Here is a 20,439-nt window from a genome sequence, read left to right as displayed (position 1 = left end):
CCGACGGAATCAATAGCGCAGTCGACGGAAACCTGCCGGAATGATGACGAACGTAAACCATTAGCAATGTTTCCGTCACCATTGATATCAATGGTGACGGAAACAGAAGCTGTGGTTTCAGTTTGACTTTCCGTTGCGGGGTTCACCCGAAGGAAACCTCCGACGTAACCCTGGAACGGAAAGCCAATGCTGATGTGAACAGGCCCTTACTCACAGAGCAAGCGTGATCTCACTGTAAGCTGTCATTTACATTGAGATTATACTTGCTGTTCTGTAAGTCCCACAAAAACGTTACCGTGTCGGGAGTGTGAAGCGACATCGTGTCCTGGCTGGAGGTGATGTCTATTCACTCTCAAGACACTTCAGTAATGTTAATGTGTGAGTAAGTGACAGCACAGCATGATCTAGCTAGATCACTATGTGCAGTGTAAATGAATCGAGAGAAGTGTATGACGCTGATTGATCAGCGTCATACACTCCTCTGTACAACGCCCACTTGGTCAAAAAGTAAAACACGCCCAGTTGTCCATTAAGAAAGTCATTAGCATAAAGCGAATATAGGTCATAACTCTGTCAAAAATGATCGTTGCTCTAAATAAAAAACACTGCTGTAATCTACATTACAGCGCCGATCATATTATGTACAAGATAGGCCACTTATAATGTGGTGACAGAGGCTGTTTAAATAATATGCTAACTTCAGTTTTTGAATCATTACAATTGCGGGGATATCATATATTTGTCGTTTTTATATTATTTTTACACTTTTACTAAATAATACTAATTTTATGTGTATCTTTTATGAATTTTTATTTCACGTTAATTACTTTTTTAGTACCAGTAGGGGACTTCACTACGCGATCTTTAGATCGCAGATATAATGCTTTGGTATACTTCGTATATCAAAGCATTACTGCCTGTCAGTATAAAACTGACAGGCATCTATTAGGCCATTCCTCATGCCTTTGTTAGGCCCCGGCTGCCATGGCACCCCGTTGGATGCCTGCAATTGCATTTGCGGGCCGCCGATGGGTAACAGAGGGAGCTCCCTCCGTCTGTAAACTACTGAAATGAAGAATGCAGCTAATGACTGCGGCATTTGAGGGGTTAAACGGTGATTGCTACCGTTGGAGCAGGAGCCCGGCTGTCATTAGACAGCCGAGCCCCCGCGCCAGCCTGCAGGGGACACCCGTGCAGGTCGTTGATTAGGCCGCCGTGAAAAGGCGACGGCTTAGAATAAAGGCCCTTAATGACCGCCGTCACAACCTCCCAGTAAAAAAGTATACATTTTTCTAAGTCAATGGGCGACAGATGGTCGACGGATGTCTTTGATGGATGTCATCCGTCGATCATCTGTCGCTCAAAGACTTCAAACCTAAAAAAAAAACGTATAAGTTTAACATACGTTTTTTTTTCACTGGATGGCTGTGATGTATAGGTGTTTTTTTTTATAATGGGAGTCTAATAGTGACGATTGGCATCTGTCTGAGTTATACGTTTTTTGTTTTGTTAAATGTTTGTTTAACATTTCGCGCTTACATCTCGGGTTATGTCGGATTTAGAGAGAAGGTGAGGGAGTACACTTCTGTAACTTAAATAACTTAGATAACTCGGCAAGGAATGAGGTCCACAAGGAAAACAAGATGCTGTGTCTTTCTATAGATACAGGTGGGGACAAAGTGTTAGGTCAAAAGTGGCGCATAGCGGGCCATGCGCCAGACTATCGGCAACAGCGCCTGAAATCTGTCCGGGATAGCTTTGAGCTATGCCTGGACTGGTGATGATTGGTTGAAGTCCTCAGCGCGCTCCCGAATGTCCACCAGTTACTTATTCAAATCAGTAAAAAGTTTCTATCTGCCCATTTTAATGCTCACAACCACCTAGACCCAGCCGCAATTCAACAGATTTTTATGCAGGGCCTCCCTATCTGTGTGTTGACATTGTTAGGGCTTATTCAGATGAACGGGATATACGTCCGTGCAACGTGCGTGATTTTCACGCGCGTCGCACGGACCTATATTAGTCTATGGGGCCGTGCAGACATGTGCGTGATCTTTACGCTACGTTGGTCCGCCGCGTAAAAGTCATGACATGTACGTTCTTTGGGCTTTTTTCGCGCATGCCACACGGAAGCACTTCTGTGCGACCAGCGTGATTCGCGCAACAGCTGTGAAAAGGATGAATGAAAACAGAAAAGCACCACGTGCTTTTCTATTTATAAACATCCAAACAGAGTGTCATAATGATGGCGGCTGCGCGAAAAGCACACAGCCGCGCATCATATGCTGAGGCCACACTGAGCTGTTAAGTGCCTTTTGCGCAGGCAAAACGCAGCGTTTTTTGCGTGCACAAAAAGCACACTCTTGTCTGAATCCGGCCTTAGATTAGTGGCCCTTAGGCCGGATTTACACGAGCGTGTGCGTTTTGTGCGTGCAAAAAACGCAGCGTTTTGCATGCGCAAAAGGTATCTAACAGCTCCGTGTGTCATCACCATATGATGCGTGGCTGCGTGATTTTCGCGCAGCCGGCATCATTATGACACTGTAAACAGAAAAGCACGTGGTGCTTTTCTGTTTTCATTCATACTTTTTACTGCTGTTGCGCGAATCACGCGCGTCACACGGAAGTGCTTCCGTGTGCTGCGCGGGATTTTCACGCACCCATTGACTTCAATGGGTGCGTGATGAGCGAACAACGCACAAATATAGGACATGTCGTGAGTTTTACGCAGCGGCCACACGCATGAAACTCACGGACAGTCTGCACGGCCCCATAGACTAACATAGGTCCGTGCGAGACGCGTGAAAATCACGCGCGTTGCACGGACGTATTACTCGTTCGTCTAAATAAGCCCTTAGGCTGGATTCACATGAGCGTGTGCCTTTTGCGCACGCAAAAAACGCTGCGTTTTGCCTGCGAAAAAGGCACTTGACAGCTCCGTGTGGCAGCATCATATGATGCGCGGCTGCGTGGTTTTCGCGCAGCCGCCATCATTATGACACTCCATTTGGATGTTTGTATACAGAAAAACACGTGGTGTTTTCATTCATCCTTTTGACTGCTGTTGCGCGATTCACGCTTGTCCCACGGAAGTGCTTCCGTGTTACATGCGTGGTTCTCACGCACCCATTGACTTCAATGGGTGCGTGATACGTGAAAAACGCAGAAAGAACGGACATGTCGTGACTTTTTCACCGCGGACTCACGCGGCGTAAAAATCACGCACATGTCTACACGGCCCCATAGACTAATATAGGTCCGTGCGACGCGCGTGAAAATCAATGAATCAGTGAATAAGCCCTTAAAGTCATTTAAAACTTTGAAAATAATTATTCAAATCAGTAGGTTTCAGTTGATGCCAGCTTTTATCCCCAGAACCACTTTGGGCCAGCCTAGACTTAATTTGATGCGGTACATCTCTGTGTGTTGGCAGAATGAGATTAGTGGCCCAAAATCATTTACCACTTCGAAAACACCAGTTACTTATTCAAATCTCTTTGATGCCAGGTTTTATGCCCAGAACCACTTTTGGCTAGCCAAATTCATCTGAATCTGATGCATGACAGCTCTATCTGTGTGTTGGCAATGTGAATTTAGTGGTTCAAAGTCATTTAACCCTTTAAATTAAACTCTTGGTCCCCATTTTTGTGCCAATTATTCCTGTTTTCAGGCTGCCTTTAACTTTTTTCTCCTCAGGGCACCCGAATTATTGTAATTTATCAATAAAATAAGTTTTATATAGTTACTCAACCAGTAAAAAAAAAAAAATACTTTCCCCTTGAATAAGAAACTGGACGAATAAGAAACCAACTTCCGCATCGTCTCATGGGCACCTTGGATCATAGAGTACAGGTCATGTTTATTAAAACCCCATAGCATCTGACATCTGTATTTTCTTCAGTTGTAGGGAAGAAGCCCAGTGCTCTTGAACTTGTAAATATACATCTACGGGCACAAATGAGGTAAAAACACAGAACTGTTTATTGCTGTGTTGTGAAAGTGAGTAAAATTTGTTTATGTGACTCCATTTTGAAAGTATGGTTATGTGACTTCATGTTGTATCCATCTTGTATCAAACAATCCATTTTCTTTCAAGAATTATCTGCTTCCTTAAATTGTCTGAAGAATTATATGTTTTTATTTTTTAGCTAATGTTATGATTCCTTGTTATGGAGAATGGGACAAGGTTGGTAGGGTGCTGTGTAATGTACGATCGGGGGGTCACATAACTCACAGCCCCCACCCACATCCAGCATACACAAAGTCAAGCAAACGCATAAGAATTTCTGCCCCAGTATGAATTCAGCCTAAGACCTCCCGTAGGATTCCCAAACTGTGCATACACTGCTATACATGGCCCCTTCGCTTACATAGACTGCTCCTTACAGTCCTCCCTCTATTACACAGACTCCTCCCCATTGGTCAACCCCCCTCAATACAGACCAGACCCCCTTTATCAATACAGAACCCAGACCTCCCCTCAATACAGACCTCAGAGCATACACCCCCTCCAAAACAGACCCCAGATCAGAGCCCCCCTCCAAAACAGACCCCAGAGCAGACCCCCTTCCAACTCAGACCCTCTTCCAACACAGATCCCAGAAAAGACCCCCACTTCTCAATAGAGACCCCAGACCTGCTGTTCACAGCGTCTCCCTTACAACCCATCAGCTCTCTGCATGATTTGAAGAAGCATGAAAACGGACACATGACCATGTAGCATCAGCACCTTTCAAGGAGCCAATACAATCTATCATCGACCACTAGTGTTCCTTGTGCCTTTCTGCCTATATCGACACCCATAAGGGTATGTTCACACGGCCAAATTTCAGACGTATACGAGGTGTATTATGCCTCGTTTTACGTCTGAAAATAGGGCTACAATACGTCGGCAAACATCTGCCCATTCATTTGAATGGGTTTGCCGACGTACTGTGCAGACGACCTGTTATTTACGAGTCGTCGTTTGACAGCTGTCAAACGACGACCCGTAAATATACTGCCTCGGCAAAGAAGTGCAGGGCACTTCTTTGCCACGTAATTTGAGCCGTTCTTCATTGAAATCAATGAAGCACGGCTCAAGGTTTACGAGCGTCTCAGACGCCTCGTAAATTACGAGGAGGAGCATTTACGTGTGAAACGAGGCAGCTGTTAACAGTCTGTCTTTTCACACGTAACTGCCTCTCAGCGTGTGAACATACCCTAAAGATCCAGCCTCCCCCTCCTGTCTTCACTGCAAAGGGAGCTTAGGCATCATGCACACGACCGTAGCATTGTGCACTGCCCGTGATTGCGGCACGGACGGCCGCGGAGTGTCATCCGTGGGCCGCCCGCAATTCACGGACCTTATACACATTGATTTCAATGAGCCCGGACCGTATAATGACATGTCCAATCTTTTTGCGGTCCGGGTTTCCGGTCAATGCACGGACCGTGGAAACCACAGTTCTATGAGCCTGGACCGCAGAACACGGCCGTAATAAGACATGTCCGTTCCTTCTGCTGTCCAGGTTCCTGGGCCATGCACGGACCGTGGAAACCATGGTCATGTGCATGGGCCCATAGAAATGAATGGGGCTGCAATTCTCCCGTGGATTTTCGGGGGAATTGCGGCCACAAAAGCATGTTCGTGTGCATGGGACCTAAAGAAATGAATGGGTCCGCAATTCACCCGCAGATTTGCCGGTGAATTGTGGCCACAAAAAACACGTTCGTATGCATATGGCCTTATGCTTGCTGTTGTAATTTGATACAACCACAGAGATAGCAGTCGGGATGGACAGAAGAGGGGGAGGGACTAAAGAAGAATCCAGGAGACTCTCTGACCTCTGCTCCCCCCTCTATAGGCAGTGACTCCCCCTACCACCTAGCCAGACTGCCTGCATGACAGAAGACAGAAAAGGTAAGTGTGTGTATATATGTGTCTAATGTTTATATGTTTGTATATATATGTTAACCCTTTCATGACCAAGGTCATTTTGGCCCTTGAGGACCAGCCCCATTTTTTTAAATCCGACGTGTCATTTTATGTGGTAATAACTCTGGAATGCTGTAATGGCAGGAAGGAGGTGAAGGGAACAAGTGAGCCCTAATCTACCCACCGCCCTGTCCCTGCCTACTTGCAACGACCCGCCCTAGGCGACGGGGTACAACTTGGCGGCGGTCCCTACGCTGTCTAAGTGCAAGGGAGTACAAACAGGGAACACGCAAGGGAATACAGTAGCCCACGGAACGCCGCGAGGAAACGGAGTGGTGAATGAGACAGTCAGGATCAGGAAGTAGTGGAATATACAAACGGGAGCACGGAGCAGAAGCAAGCCAGGGGCAGAGCAACGCAGGATAAACGGAACTGAAGCAAGGCAGAAGCACGGCAGAAGCAGGCTGGAGCAAGGCAGCAGTGGGGCCAGGAATCCAAGAAGAATAACAAGCAAGGAGGAAGAGAAAACGGCAGGTATAAATGGACAGGGGGCGGAGCTAACTCTGACTGACCAGGCCGCGATAGGCTCTCCCACTCCTGAGCCTGCCACCCTGATTGGTGGGAGCAGGTGTCAGTCTCAGAGGTCTGGCCTCAGGTGTCGACTGATTAATCCTGGGAGTATACCCAGACGTAGTGCCTGGCAGATCCTTTACAGTACTCCCCCTTTTATGAGGGGCCACCGGACCCTTACTAAGAGGACCCGGTTTAGTGGGGAAGAGAAGGTGGAACCTCCTGATCAATACCCCAGCGTGAACATCTCGAGCAGGTACCCAAGTCCTCTCCTCCGGCCCGTATCCTCTCCAATGGACCAGGTACTGGAGGGAGCCCTGGATCATCCTACTGTCCACAATCTTGGCCACCTCGAATTCCACCCCCTCAGGGGTGAGAACGGGAACAGGAGGTTTCCTCGAGGGGGACCAGGACGGGGAGCAGCGTTTCAGGAGGGAGGCATGGAAGACGTCGTGTATGCGAAAGGATGGGGGCAGCTCCAGACGGAAGGATACAGGGTTGAGGACTTCAATGACCTTATAAGGTCCAATAAATCGGGGAGCAAACTTCCTGGACGGGACCTTAAGGCGCAAGTTCCTCGACGACAACCACACCAGATCCCCGACGACAAACCGGGGGTTAGCAGAACGTCTACAATCAGCCTGAATCTTTTGTACGCTCTGGGACGCCTCTAGGTTCTTCTGAACCTGGGCCCAGACTGTGCACAGTTCCCGATGAACGTCCTCTACCTCGGGATTATTGGAACAACCAGGGGAAACGGAGGAGAACCTAGGATTAAACCCGAAATTACAGAAAAACGGGGAGACCCCTGACGAGTTACTGACCCGGTTATTCAGGGAAAATTCGGCGAGGGGACGGAATGAGACCCAATCAAATTGACAGTCAGAAATGAAACACCTTAAATATTGTTCCAGGGATTGGTTAGTCCTTTCCGTTTGGCCATTAGTTTCGGGATGGAAGGCGGAGGAGAAGGATAGATCAATCTCCAACTTTTTACAAAAAGCTCTCCAAAATAAGGAAACAAATTGTACCCCTCTGTCCGAAACGATATTGACTGGGGCCCCATGGAGACGCAGAATGTGTTTCACAAACAAAGAAGCTAACGTCTTGGCGTTAGGTAGTTTCTTAAGGGGCACAAAGTGGCACATCTTGCTGAAGCGGTCTACTACCACCCACACCACCGACTTGCCCTGAGATGGAGGCAAATCGGTGATAAAATCCATGGAGATATGGGTCCAAGGTCTCTGGGGAATGGGCAAGGAACGTAGTAAGCCCGCAGGTCGGGACCTAGGGGTCTTGGACCTAGCACAGACCTCACAAGCGGCGACGTAAGCCCTAACGTCTTTAGGCAACCCAGGCCACCAATAGTTTCTGGTAATGAGGAGTTTGGTACCCAAGATGCCAGGATGACCAGATAGAGCGGAGTCATGGTTTTCCCTGAGTACCCTTAGCTGGTATTGCAGGGGGACAAACAGTTTGTCCCCAGGGAGGTTCCCGGGAGCTGAACCTTGATCAGCCGCGATGTCAGAGGCTAAGTCAGAATCAGTGGCAGAAACAATTATACCAGGGGGTAAAATACAAGCAGGATCCTTCTCAGAAGGAGGATTAGCCATGAAACTACGTGACAGTGCATCAGCCTTAATATTTTTGGACCCAGCCCTATAGGTAACCAAGAAATTAAATCTGGTAAAGAATAGTGCCCAACGAGCTTGTCTAGGATTAAGCCTCCGGGCAGATTCTAGGAAAACCAGATTCTTGTGGTCAGTAAGGACCGTTACCTGGTGTCTGGCCCCCTCCAAGAAGTGACGCCACTCTTCAAAAGCCCATTTAATGGCTAAAAGTTCGCGGTTGCCAATATCATAGTTACACTCCGTGGGCGAAAACTTCCTAGAGAAGTAAGCACAGGGGCGGAGATGGGTGAGGGAGCTGGTACCCTGGGACAAGACGGCCCCCACTCCCACCTCGGACGCGTCAACCTCCACAATAAATGGCTCCCTTTGGTTGGGCTGAACCAGCACGGGGGCTGAGATAAAGCACTTCTTGAGGGTCTCAAAAGCCTGGACGGCCTCAGGGGGCCAATGGAGGACATCAGCACCCTTGCGAGTGAGGTCCGTAAGAGGCTTAGCGACGACCGAGAAGTTGGCAATAAATCTCCTGTAATAGTTAGCGAACCCCAAAAAACACTGTAGCGCCTTCAGGGAGGCAGGTTGGACCCATTCCGCCACAGCCTGAACCTTGGCAGGGTCCATGCAGAATTCATGAGGAGTGAGGATTTGACCTAAGAATGGTATCTGCTGTACCCCAAACACACATTTTTCGGTCTTCGCAAACAGATTATTTTCCCGAAGGACCTGGAGGACCTTCCTGACATGCTCCACGTGCGAGGACCAGTCCTTGGAAAACACCAGTATGTCATCAAGGTACACTACAAGAAAATTACCCAGGTAATTTCTCAGAATTTCATTAATAAAATTCTGGAAGACGGCAGGGGCATTACACAACCCAAAGGGCATGACTAGGTATTCGAAATGACCTTCGGGCGAGTTGAACGCAGTTTTCCACTCATCCCCCTCTTTGATGCGGATAAGGTTATATGCCCCCCGTAGATCGAACTTAGAGAACCATTGGGCCCCCTGAACCTGATTAAAAAGATCCGGAATCAAAAGAAGGGGATACTGGTTCCTTACTGTGACCTTATTTAAGTTCCGATAATCAATGCACGGCCTAAGACCACCATCCTTCTTCCCCACGAAGAAGAAGCCAGCACCTACAGGAGAAGTCGAGGGGCGAATGAAACCCTTGGCCAGGCATTCTTGGATATACTCCCTCATAGCTTTACGTTCAGGACATGAAAGATTAAATATCCTCCCCTTAGGAAGCTTGGCACAATGGCGCAATCGTAATCTCTATGAGGGGGCAACACCTCGGAGGCCTCCTTAGAAAACACATCAGCGAAGTCCTGAACAAACTCAGGAAGCGTGTTTACCTCCTCCCGGGGAGAAATAGAGTTAACCGAAAGACATGACATCAGGCATTCACTACCCCATTTGGTGAGATCCCCAGTATTCCAATCAAACGTGGGATTATGCAGCTGCAACCAGGGAAGACCTAATACCAGATCGGACGATAATCCCTGCATCACCAGTACAGAGCACTGCTCCAAATGCATGGAGCCAACACGGAGTTCAAAAACAGGAGTATGCTGAGTAAAATAACCATTAGCAAGAGGAGTGGAGTCGATACCCACTACCGGGATAGGATAAGGTAAATCAATAAAAGGCATCTTTAGAGACATAGCAAATTCCACAGACATGATATTAGCAGATGAGCCCGAATCCACGAAGGCACTGCCAGTGGCAGACCGGCCAGCAAACGAGACCTGAAAGGGAAGCAAAATCTTATTGCGTTTAGTATTAACGGGAAATACCTGTGCGCCCAAGTGACCTCCCCGATGATCACTTAGGCGCGGAAGTTTTCCGGCTGCTTATTCTTGCGCCTGGGACAGGTGTTCAGTAGATGCTTGTCGTCCCCACATTAGAAGCAGAGACCATTCTTCCTGCGAAACTCTCTACGTTGTCGAGGGGACATGGAGGCCCCGAGTTGCATAGGTACCTCCGAGTCCTCCGTGGAAGAGCGAGGAGACGGGACCTCGGGGGGAATCGCAGGGCAGTCAGAGGGGAAAACATTGAAACGTTCAAGCTGACGTTCCCTGAGACGTCGGTCAAGTCGTACTGCTAGGGCCATAACCTGGTCTAGGGAGTCAGAAGAGGGGTAGCTAACCAGCAGATCCCTCAGGGCGTCAGATAATCCTAACCTAAACTGGCACTTTAGGGCCGGGTCGTTCCACCGAGAAGCTACGCACCACTTTCTAAAATCAGCACAGTATTCCTCAACAGGTCTCCTACCCTGACGTAAGGTCACCAGCTGACTCTCGGCTAAGGCAGTCCTGTCAGTCTCGTCGTAAATTAGACCGAGGGCAGAGAAAAACCGATCAACAGAGGAAAGTTCAGGGGCGTCAGGAGCCAAGGAGAAGGCCCACTCTTGGGGCCCTTCCTGGAGTCGGGATATAATGATACCCACCCGCTGGTTCTCGGAACCTGAGGAGTGAGGTCTTAGGCGGAAATAAAGTCTGCAACTCTCCCGGAAGGAGAGAAAAGTCTTACTGTCCCCTGAGAACCGGTCAGGTAACTTGAGGTTGGGTTCTAAAGGTGAGGTGAGGGGTACTACAAAGGCAGCGTCAGACTGATTGACCCTCTGAGCCAGGGCCTGGACCTGTAGGGAGAGGCCCTGCATCTGCTGGGTCAGGGTCTCAAGGGGGTCCATAATAGCGTCAGTGTAGAAGAAATGGTAGACTAGGTAAGGGCTTGTTATTATGTAATGGCAGGAAGGAGGTGAAGGGAACAAGTGAGCCCTAATCTACCCACCGCCCTCTCCCTGCCTACTTGCAACGACCCGCCCTAGGCGACGGGGTACAACTTGGCGGCGGTCCCTACGCTGTCTAAGTGCAAGGGAGTACAAACAGGGAACACGCAAGGGAATACAGTAGCCCACGGAACGCCACGAGGAAACGGAGCGGTGAATGAGCCAGTCAGGATCAGGAAGTAGTGGAATATACAAACTGGAGCATGGAGCAGAAGCAAGCCAGGGGCAGAGCAACGCAGGATAAACGGAACTGAAGCAAGGCAGAAGCACGGCAGAAGCAGGCTGGAGCAAGGCAGCAGTGGGGCCAGGAATCCAAGAAGAATAACAAGCAAGGAGGAAGAGAAAACGGCAGGTATAAATGGACAGGGGGCGGAGCTAACTCTGACTGACCAGGCCGCGATAGACTCTCCCACTCCTGAGCCTGCCACCCTGATTGGTGGGAGCAGGTGTCAGTCTCAGAGGTCTGGCCTCAGGTGTCGACTGATTAATCCTGGGAGTATACCCAGACGTAGTGCCTGGCAGATCCTTTACAAATGCTTTTGCCTATCTAACCGATTATGAGATTGTTTTCTCGTGACATATTGTACTTTATGTTAGTGGAAAAATTTGGTCAATAAATTCATTGCTTATTTGTGAAAAACACTAAAATTTAATGAAAATTTGCAAAAATTATGATTTTTCTCATTTTAAATGTATCTGCTTGTAAAACAGATAGTAATACCACACAAAATTTTTGCTAATTAACATCCCCCATATGTCTACTTTATATTTGCATCATTTTTTTAACATTATTTAATTTTTCTAGGACATTACAAGGCTTCGAACTTTAGCAGCAATTTCTGACATTTTCAAGAGAATTTCAAAAGGCTATTTTTTCAAGGACCCGTTCAGTTCTGAAGTGGCTTTGATAGCCTTATCTACTAGATAGACCCCATAAATCACCCCATTTTAAAAACTGCACCCCTCAATGTATTCAAAACAGCATTCAGAAAGTGTTTTAACCATTTAGGCGTCTCACAGGAATTAAAGCAAAGTAGAGGTGAAATTTACAAATTTAATTTTTTTTTGCCGAAATTCATTTGTAATAAAAAAAATATTCTGTAACAGAAGGTTTTACGAGAGAAACGCAACTCAATATTTATTGCCCAGATTCTGCAGTTTTTAGAAATATCCCACATGTGGTCCTAGTGTGGTAATGGACTGAAGCACCGGCCTCAGAAGCAAAGGAGCACCTAGAGTATTTTGGGGCCTCCTTCTTTTTTTAGAATATATTTTAGGCACCATGTCAGGTTTGAAGAGGATTTGTGGTGCCAAAACAGTGGAAACTCCCCAAAAGTGACATGTTTTGGAAACTACACACCTCAAGGGATTTATCTAGGGGTATAGTTAGCATCTTGACCCCACAGTTCTTTAGCTATATTTATTGGAGTTTGTCTGTGAAAATGAAAATCTACTTTTTTTCTGAAAAAATATAAAAAAATAAATTTTTTACAAGGAATAAAAAGCACCCCAAAACTTGTAAAGCTATTTCTCCCGATTACGGCAATACCCTATATGTGGTAATAAACTGCTGTTTGTACACACGGCAGAGCTCAGAAGGGAGGGAGCGCCATTTGGCTTTTGGAGCGCAGATGTTGCTTGGTAGTAGTTCGGTTTGGAGTTTTGCTGGTATTTCAGTTTATAATGTGGGGGCATATGTAAGCTGGGCAGAGTACATCAGGGCATAATAAGAGGGTATAATAATGGGGTAAATAAATAATAATTCATAGATATGTGGCCTGTGTCGCACTGATAAATGGTGCCGGATGTTATCCGCTTTTAGAACGCTCTACACAATTTCTACTACAATACGTCGGCAAACATCTGCCCATTCATTTGAATGGGTTTGCCGAAGTACTGTGCAGACAACCTGTCATTTACGCGTCGTCGTTTGACAGCTGTCAAACGGCGACGCATAAAAATACAGCCTCGTCAAAAGAAGTGCAGGACACTTCTTTCAGACGTAATTTGAGCCGTTCTTCATTGAACTCAATGAAGCACAGCTCAAAATTTACGGCTGTGAGAGAAGCCTCGCAAAATGCGAGGAGGAGCATTTACGTCTGAAACGAGGCAGCTGTTTTCTCCTGAAAACACTCTGTCTTTTCAGACATAAAAGCCTGCTACCGTGTGCACATACCCTTATTTGTTCAGTTACAATCTGTAGTTTTCATTGGTACAATTTTAGGAAACATCACTTTTTATTAGATTTTTTTGGCAAGCAAAGTATCAAAAAACACACACATTTTGACAATGTTTTTTGTCTTTTTTTTTTTTTTTACAGTGTTCACCGTGCGCTATAAATGACATTTTACTTTATTCTGCGGTTCGATACGATTACGATTTTTATGTTTTGTGATGTTTGCGCAATAAAATCACTTTTCTATAAAATTATTTAGATTTTATGTCACCATATTCTAAGAGCCATAATTTTTTTATTTTTCAGTCAAAAAATCTGTGTATGATTGTTTTTTGCGGGATCGATTGTAGTTTTTATTGGTACTGTTTTGGGGTACATGCGACTTTTTGATCACTTTTTATTCTATATTTTGGGAGGAGTGATGACCAAAAAAATAGTGATTCTTGTTTTTTTTTAAAAATTTGCGGTATTCACCGTGCGGGAAAAATAATATTATAGTTTTATAGTTTGGGTCGTTACGAACGCGGTGATACCAAATATGTGTACTTTTTTAACGTTTTAATTTTTTTCCAATAATAAAAGACTTATTATAGGAAAAAAGCATTATTTTTTTTAAAAACTTTTAGACCTGCAGCACTGATAGCCTCCGGCTGGTCCTCATAGGATTCCTCATAGGATTCCGTGCATGGCAGACCCAGAGGCCGTTGTATGGCCTCCGGTTTTGCCATGCAACCGACGGCAGCACCCGCCATTGGTCCCCGGGAAAGTTTGTTGTAGCAACAAACTTTCCAGTTTGTTGCTACAACAAACTTTCCCTGTGATCACATGATCGGGATCTGAACCAATCAGGTCCCAATCATGTCTCCGGGACCAGAGGCAGGGGTTAACAGGTGTTAAGGGTAGCACACGCGTAACAAAAACCGTCAAGGGAAAACAGCTCCTGATTTTCAGACGTTTTTAAGCCACTGGAGTCAATGAAAAATGCCTCCAAAAACGTCAGAAGAAGTGTCCTGCACTTCTTTTGACGAGCCGTCATTTTACGCACCGTATATTCACAGCGACGCGTAAAATAAAGGCTCATGGGAACAAAACATCGTAATTGCCATTGAAAGCAATGGGCAGATGTTTGTAAGAGTATTAGGGGCATTTTTTTCAGGCGTAATTCGAAGCGTAATACGCCCGAATTACGCCTGAAAAGACTGCGTGTGATCATACCCTAACACCCACTGTGAATTCACGTTGGCGCTGGACAGAGCCCAGCAAGCGCCGACGTGAATTTAATGTGGGCGGTCGGGAAACAGTTAAAAATGGTGATCATATTCTCTGTAGCAATCGGTTCGGCTGTCAGAGAACAGGTTGCTGGGGAGCCGCGGACACTGACACCACCGGCGTCAGAGCGATCTCCCCAGCGCTATGATGGAAGAAGGATAAGTCTGCAGAGTACTATCTGCACGGGGTATATGTGAATAGGACGTGAATCTACAGATTGTCGGCATGAAAGGGTTAATGTGTGTGTCTATATATATATATATATACACTACCGTTCAAAAGTTTAGGGCCACTTAGAAATTTTCTTATTTTTGAAAGAAAAGCACAGTTTTTTTCGATGAAGATAACATTAAATTAATCAGAAATACACTATACATTGTTAATGTGCTAAATGACTATTCTAGCTGCAAACGTCTGGTTTTTAATGCAATATCTACATAGGTGTATAGAGGCCCATTTCCAGCAACCATCACTCCAGTGTTCTAATGGTACATTGTGTTTGCTAACTGTGTTAGAAGGCTATTAGATGATTAGAAAACACTTGAAAACCCTTGTGCAATTATGTTAGCACCGCTGTAAACAGTTTTGCTGTTTAGAGGAGCTATAAAACTGACCTTCCTTTGAGCTAGTTGAGAATCCGGAGCATTACATTTGTGGGTTCGATTAAACTCTCCAAAAGGCTAGAAAAAGAGAGCTTTCATGTGAAACTCGACAGTCTATTCTTGTTCTTAGAAATTAAGGCTATTCCACGCGAGAAATTGTCAAGAAACTGAAGATTTCCTACAACGGTGTGTACTACTCCCTTCAGAGGACAGCACACACAGGCTCTAACCAGAGTAGAAAGAGAAGTGGGAGGCCCCGCTGCACAACTGAGCAACAAGACAAATACATTAGAGTCTCTAGTTTAAGAAATAGACGCCTCACAGGTCCTCAACTGGCAGCTTCATTAAATAGTACCCGCAAAACGCCGATGTCAACGTCTACAGTAAAGAGGTGACTCCGGGATGCTGGCCTTCAGGGCAGAGTTGCAAAGAAAAAGCCATATCTGAGACTGGCTAATAAAAGGAAAAGATTAAAGGGGTTGTCCCAAGTTGACTCAAATTTTTTTTTTTAGACATTCTAAGAAGGAAATGAATTTTAAAAAAATTTGGTGTTAAAAATGTTTAAAAATTCATTTCCTAAGTGCCTTTTTTTTACACTTGATAACTCAGCAAGTGCTGGTTATCTTTTCTAAAAAGTGGCGTGAGCGGCTCGATGTCAATCAAGCCGCTCTGCTCTGCAGTGTGCGCGCTCCCGATGTTGCTAGATACTGTAGTTCTAGCAACATCGGGAGAATGTTCGTCTCAAGCGGGCATGGTAAGCCCGATTGAGACGAACTTACCGTGAATGTACTGTACACTACACTACACTACACTCACCCCGTTTCGGCAAGCCACTTTTCCCTCCCCCACCCTGTCACTACATTTTTGTACCCGCCGCATCGGTGCTGTATCAGCACCCGGCGAACAACTAAAAATATATAAAAAAAATAAACTCACCTAAGACGTTCTAACGGCGCTCTGAACGGTCCCGTCACTTGCCATCTTCCTTCTTCTTGGCGCCGCTCGCATTCATAGTAACAATGCGTTGTGGCGCAGATGACGTAATCATATCAGGCCCACGTGATTACGTCATCTGCGCCCACCGCTCTGTTATTGTGAATGGGAGAAGAAAAGTGACTGGACCGTTCAGCTCTTCGTGGGAACGTCTTAGGTGAGTTTATTTTTGTATGTATGTTGTCATGTATGTATGTATGTATGTTTTCTTGTATGTATGTTGTCATGTTTGTATGTGTATATGTGCATGTATGTGTATATGTGCATGTATGTGTTCATGTTTGTTTGCATGTATGTATGTTTGCATGTATGTATGTTTGCATGCATGTATGTTTGCTTGTATGTATGTATGTATGTATGTATGTTTGCTTGTATGTATATTTTCATGTATGTATGTGTATATGTGCATGTATGTTTGCATGTATGTATGTTTTCATGTATGTATGTATGTTTGCATGTATGTATGTTTTCTTGTATGTATGTTGTCATGTATGTATGTGTGTATGTTTTCATGTATGTGTTTTCATGTATGTATGTTGTCATGTTTGTATGTGTATATGTGCATGTATGTTTGCATGTATGTATGTTTTCATGTATGTATGTATGTTTTCATGTATGTATGTTTGCATGTATGTATGTTTTCTTGTATATATGTTGTCATGTTTGTATGTGTGTATGTTTTCATGTATGTGTTTTCATGTAGGTATGTTTGCATGTATGTATGTATGTTGTCATGTTTGTATGTGTATATGTGCATGTATGTGTATATGTGCATGTATGTTTGCATGTATGTTTGCATGTATGTATGTTTGCATGTATGTATGTATGTTTGCATGTATGTATGTTTGCATGTATGTATGTTTGCATGTATGTTTGCTTGTATGTATGTTTTCTTGTATGTATGTGTATATGTGCTTGTATGTGTATATGTGCATGTATGTGTATATGTGCATGTATGTTTGCATGTGCATGTATGTTTGCATGTATGTATGTTTGCATGTATGTATGTATGTTTGTATGTACAGTGGAGGAAATAAGTATTTGATCCCTTGCTGATTTTGTAAGTTTGCCCACTGTCAAAGACATGAACAGTCTAGAATTTTTAGGCTAGGTTAATTTTACCAGTGAAAGATAGATTATATATATTAAAAAAAAAGAAAATCACATTGGCAAAATTATATATATTTATTTGCATTGTGCACAGAGAAATAAGTATTTGATCCCCTACCAACCATTAAGAGTTCAGCCTCCTCCAGACCAGTTACACGCTCCAAATCAACTTGGTGCCTGCATTATAGACAGCTGTCTTACATGGTCACCTGTATAAAAGACTCCTGTCCACAGACTCAATTAATCAGTCTGACTCTAACCTCTACAACATGGGCAAGACCAAAGAGCTTTCTAAGGATGTCAGGGACAAGATCATAGACCTGCACAAGGCTGGAATGGGCTACAAAACCATAAGTAAGACGCTGGGTGAGAAGGAGACAACTGTTGGTGCAATAGTAAGAAAATGGAAGACATACAAAATGACTGTCAATCGACATCGATCTGGGGCTCCATGCAAAATCTCACCTCGTGGGGTATCCTTGATCCTGAGGAAGGTGAGAGCTCAGCCGAAAACTACACGGGGGGAACTTGTTAATGATCTCAAGGCAGCTGGGACCACAGTCACCAAGAAAACCATTGGTAACATATTACGCTGTAATGGATTAAAATCCTGCAGTGCCCGCAAGGTCCCCCTGCTCAAGAAGGCACATGTACAGGCCCATCTGAAGTTTGCAAATGAACATCTGGATGATTCTGAGAGTGATTGGGAGAAGGTGCTGTGGTCAGATGAGACTAAAATTTAGCTCTTTGGCATTAACTCAACTCGCCGTTTTTGGAGGAAGAGAAATGCTGCCTATGACCCAAAGAACACCGTCCCCACTGTCAAGCATGGAGGTGGAAACATTATGTTTTGGGGGTGTTTCTCTGCTAAGGGCACAGGACTACTTCGCCGCATCAATGGGAGAATGGATGGAGCCATGTACCGTCAAATCCTGAGTGACAACCTCCTTCCCTCCACCAGGACATTAAAAATGGCTCGTGGCTGGGTCTTCCAGCACGACAATTACCCGAAACATACAGCCAAGGCAACAAAGGAGTGGCTCAAAAAGAAGCACATTAAGGTCATGGAGTGGCCTAGCCAGTCTCCAGACCTTAATCCCATCGAAAACTTATGGAGGGAGCTGAAGATCCGAGTTGCCAAGCGACAGCCTCGAAATCTTAATGATTTACAGATGATCTGCAAAGAGGAGTGGGCCAAAATTCCATCTAACATGTGTGCAAAGCTCATCATCAACTACTAAAAATGTCTGACTGCTGTGCTTGCCAACGAGGGTTTTGCCACCAAGTATTAAGTCTTGTTTGCCAAAGGGATCAAATACTTATTTCCCTGTGCACAATGCAAATAAATATATATAATTTTGACAATGTTATTTTTTTTATTTTTTTTTATATAATCTATCTCTCACTGGTAAAATTAACCTAGCCTAAAAATTCTAGACTGTTCATGTCTTTGACAGTGGGCAAACTTACAAAATCAGCAAGGGATCAAATACTTATTTCCTCCACTGTATGTATGTATGTTTGCTTGTATGTATGTATGTATGTATGTTTGCTTGTATGTATGTATGTTGTCATGTTTGTATGTGTATATGTGCATGTATGTTTGTTTGTATAGATGTCTGTATGGCCATGTATGATACTGTCTGCTGGCGCCCTGTATCTAAGCCAACTTTGCCGCAGGCTTCTATACATGGTATAACAGTCAGTATCACACATGAAAGTGAAACTAAGCCTACGACATGTTTTATTTCATTTTTTTTTTAAATATTTTTGATTTTTTACAGGTTTGGTGTTTGGACTACGTCGGTTTCGAGGACTACTTAGATGACGCTTTTTTTTTCATCAATAAAATGGTTAATGAGGGTTGTGTTGGGGGTGCTTTATTTCAATAAAATATTTTATCTATATCTTTGTCTTTTCTTTTCAAGTTTTATTACTATCACTTTAGTAATGGTCGCTGTCTGAGTGACAAGGTCCATTACTAAGGGGAGGCTTAGTGTTAGCCGGTACAGAGGCTAACACTAAACACCATTATTACCCCTACCCACCACCACCAGGGGTGCCGGGAAGAGCTGGGTACGATCCAGTACCCGACCATCTGTTGCGATGGTCGGGATCTGGGGCGGCCGCAGGCTGGTATTATGAGGCTGGGAAGGGCCAAAAACCGTGGACCTTCCCACCCTTGTAATGCTAGGCTGCTGCTGCTTTGTTGTATCTGGCTGGTTATAAAAATGGGGGGGACCCCCACGTAATTTTTTTTATTATTTATTTATTATTTTTATTAAAAAGACATGGGGTTCCACCCAATTTATCATAACCAGCCACATCCAACACAGTGTTATTGCCCTGGGAATGGACAAAACCAGTGGCCCCACCCACCCGTGTAATGCCAGGCTGCTGCGGCCTTGTATATGGCTGGTTATTAAAAATGTGGGGGACCCAACGTCTATTGTTAGATTTAAAAAAAAAACGACGTGGGGGTCCCCCACATTTTTATAACCAGCCCGATACAACACAGCAGCAGCAGCAGCCTAGCATTACAAGGGTGGGAAGGTCCACTGTTTTTGGCCCTTCCCAGCCTCATAATACCAGCCTACGGCCGCCCCAGTACCCGACCATCACAACAGATGGTCGGGTACTGGATCGTACCAAGCTCTTCCCGGCACCCCTGGTGGTGGTGGGTACCGGGGTAATAATGGGTGGTTAGTGCTAGCCTCTGCACCGGCTAACACTAAGTACCGCCTTAATAATGGACGCTGTCAATCAGCCAACTACAATTATCTAGGCACTAATAAAGTTTGAAAAAAAAACACAAAGACAATTTTTTTTTATTGAAATAAGAAATCCCCAACAAAACCCTCGTTAACCATTTTATTAAAATTTTCAAAAAACGTAGATCTACGCAGTAGTCCAACGAATCGAAGATGTAGTCCAATTGGTACATCGAAATCTGCAACAACATAAAAAAAAAGTTATCAATGTGAACAATACCGATACTTATACTCACCTACACACACACAAACAAATACACAAACACATATAAACACACACCCATATATTACACAAACACACACATAAACACACAAACACATACACACAAACATATACACAAACACATGTACACAAACACCCATATATACACAAACACATACACAAACATATACACACAAACATATACACAAACACACCCATATATACACAAACACACCCATATATACACAAACACACACCCATATATACACAAACACACACACATATATACACAAACACACACACATATACACAAACACACACGTATACAAAAACACACACAAACATATACACACAAACCTATACACATATGCACAAACACACACATATACACACACACATATACAAAA

General features: G+C 44.7%; 1 long non-coding RNA gene across 3 annotated transcripts in view; it reads left to right on the top strand.

Moving 5' to 3' along the window:
- Window positions 1–20,439, top strand: part of LOC142760864 (uncharacterized) — a 63,940-nt gene that overhangs the window by 2,368 nt on the left and 41,133 nt on the right. For 2 of the 3 annotated variants that reach the window (XR_012883433.1, XR_012883430.1), the window contains exon 2: window positions 3,902–3,962. This is a non-coding gene — a long non-coding RNA (uncharacterized LOC142760864). Of the gene's footprint in view, window positions 1–3,901; window positions 3,963–5,846; window positions 5,903–20,439 lie in introns of all 3 variants that reach the window. The other variant, XR_012883432.1, reaches the window with a different exon arrangement.

This window comes from Rhinoderma darwinii, chromosome 1, assembly GCF_050947455.1.
Source record: "Rhinoderma darwinii isolate aRhiDar2 chromosome 1, aRhiDar2.hap1, whole genome shotgun sequence".
Taxonomy (NCBI): Eukaryota; Metazoa; Chordata; class Amphibia; order Anura; family Rhinodermatidae; genus Rhinoderma; species Rhinoderma darwinii.
This window is presented reverse-complemented; position numbering and strand designations above follow the sequence as displayed.